Source organism: Panulirus ornatus, chromosome 5 (genome assembly GCF_036320965.1).
Source record: "Panulirus ornatus isolate Po-2019 chromosome 5, ASM3632096v1, whole genome shotgun sequence".
Classification (NCBI taxonomy): Eukaryota; Metazoa; Arthropoda; class Malacostraca; order Decapoda; family Palinuridae; genus Panulirus; species Panulirus ornatus.
In genome coordinates, this window is record NC_092228.1 from 41,428,531 (window position 1) to 41,431,030 (window position 2,500).

General features: G+C 57.0%; 1 protein-coding gene across 4 annotated transcripts in view; it reads left to right on the top strand.

The window, feature by feature from the left end:
* Positions 1–2,500, top strand: part of LOC139748724 (microphthalmia-associated transcription factor-like) — a 232,105-nt gene that overhangs the window by 91,511 nt on the left and 138,094 nt on the right. The window lies entirely within an intron of this gene.

Sequence of the window (2,500 nt, forward strand, 5' to 3'; positions counted from 1 at the left end):
AATAACAGCATGGAAAGAAAACGGGAAGTACGATGCCAACACACATCCCTGGAATCAGGAATATGACGTTAACTGGAATTAGGGAATATGACGTTAACTGGAATCAGGTAAAATAACATTGACTGGAATCAGAGAACGTTAAAAAGAAAAGAAAAAAAACAGAAAACGAGACGACAGAAAACGATGGTGAGGGGTTGTCACTTTCCAAATCTCCTCGCACCTTCAGGTCTGTGTGTGGGGGGGGGGGTACACTAGCCTTACCCCGGGGGGGGGGTGTACACTAGCCTTACCCCGGGGGGGTGGACATTAACCTTAACCCGGGGGGGAGGGGGTGGGGGGTACACTAGCTTTACCCCAGGGGGTTGACCACTAGCCTTACCCGGGGGGAGGGTGGGGGGTGTACACTAGCCTTACCCCGGGGGGTGGGTGGGGGGTGTACACTAGCCTTACCCGGGGTTGAGCACTAGCCTTCCCCCGTGGTGATGATCATCATCATTCATGGCCGGGTAGATGGCAGCAGCTCTGGACATTGTCCATTCCGTGCGGCGCGCGCGCGAGCGCGTTGTCCGTCACAAATGCAGATGAGGTGTGGGGGACGCGCGCGCGACCCACCCGGCGAGGCCTAGTGCTCAACCCACATTCCAGCCTCCACCCCAAAAAAAGATGGAACGGAAGACGTAGAGAGAGAGAGAGAGAGAGAGAGAGAGAGAGAGAGAGAGAGAGAGAGAGAGGAAACATATGAGCGCCCCCTGTGCTGTGTTCGTCAAACTTATGCCACCAGCAGACGAAGGGCAGTGATCATGGAATTGGAATCTTAGATATTAACAAGCTGGTTAAGTAGTTGAGAAATGCAATTAGCGGTGGGGACGGGTGGTTAGTAGTTTGCGGGTTGGTTACCAGATCTCTGAGGCTCGCAGGGGGGGGGGATACGCAGGCACAAGGGGGGCCCCTCCCCTCCGCTGCCAGGGGCCATTTGGAGGCTGAAAAGAGAGGAAGTGGTGAAAGCCTTGCGGAAGGCGAGGTGTGGCAATGCGCCCTGCATCTACCCTGTGCCACCACCAACACGTTTAAAGGACACATCTATCTGTCTCTATCTATCTATCTCTCCCCCTCCCCCATGTTTGAGGCTCCTCCCCCCCCACATTCTCCCCCTCCCCCATCAAACCCCCCCCACCCACTTCCCTCCCCCATACTTGAGGCTCCTCTATCCTCCCCCTCCCCCCCCACTCTCTCCCTCCCCCCCCACCCATCAGACCCCCCCACACACTCTCTCCCTCTCCCCTCCCCCCCATCAGACCCCCCCTCTCCCCCCCCACAGGGGTGAGGGGTTTGTACATCAAGGTAATGTATGATCGCGGGCCAGCTTTCACCCCCATGTTGAGACCCAAACCCAAACCCAACCCAACCCAACCCAAATCCCCCCCCCCCCCCTCCTTGGTTATTCCGACCAGCGCCTCGCCCCAGCCAGGCCGAAAGAGGGGGGGGGGCCTTCTGCCCCCCCTCCTCCCCCCTCCCTCTCGCCCCCCTCGCCCCCCCATGAACACAGCGATTGGAAGGAGGGGGGGTGGTGGGGTGCGTGGGGGGGGGTTGAACAACCGGCCCCCAACTTTCGAACTACTACTACTACTACTGCCCCCCCTCCCCCTTCCCCTCCCCCCCCACGACGATTACGTGGCTCAGAAACGAGGCCATTGGAGTTCTTTTTTTTTGGGGGGGGGGAAGAAGGGCCTGGTCGTGTTGGAACGAGGGCGTTGTTATCACTGAGAGAGTTAACGACTGTAGGGTAGTTAGGATGGGCGCCGTTGGTTAGGGGAGGGGGGTGAAGTGGGTCCCTCCCCCCCTCGGCGTGTTGTTTATGGCCCAGTTGTCAACCCGCAGCGACCTACACCACCCTGACCTGGTTCGCTGGCTGGCTGGCTGGTTCCCCACATTACCAGTCCGGACGTTCGTGTGTTTATGTGGTTCATTTGTTTTTGTCATTGTCCTCCCCCCACACACCCCCCACACACCCCCCACACCCCCCACACCCCCACACCCCCCACACTCCCCCCTCCTCCCTCTCGTTCCCTTACCGCCCCTCCTCTGTCATCACCCCCCCCCCCAGTTACCTACGTGTGTGTGACCCGTAACACACCCCATTTTCTTTTAGCAAGGTCACCCCTTAAATGACCTTAAATGACCCAGGGGTTGGGAGCTTGTGTGTGCCTGAGGGTACACCACTTGGCCAGGGCGTCCGAGAGCACATTGGTACGACCCTTGACCACGACAAGGTACGACCAATATATATATTGGACAATCACATGTTTACCCAAATAGCGTCGTAGCTTCGTCTCTTCGTTGTATATCAACTGACTGTTATATTTCTCTCTTGTGTCTCCCCTGATGATGATGATGTGATTATGACACGAAAGTGCACTTGGGACTTGTCGTGTTTCACTTTTTCCCCTAAGTGGACTTTATTCACTTATCGAATCTTTATCGCCTGGACGCCATCTCTCTC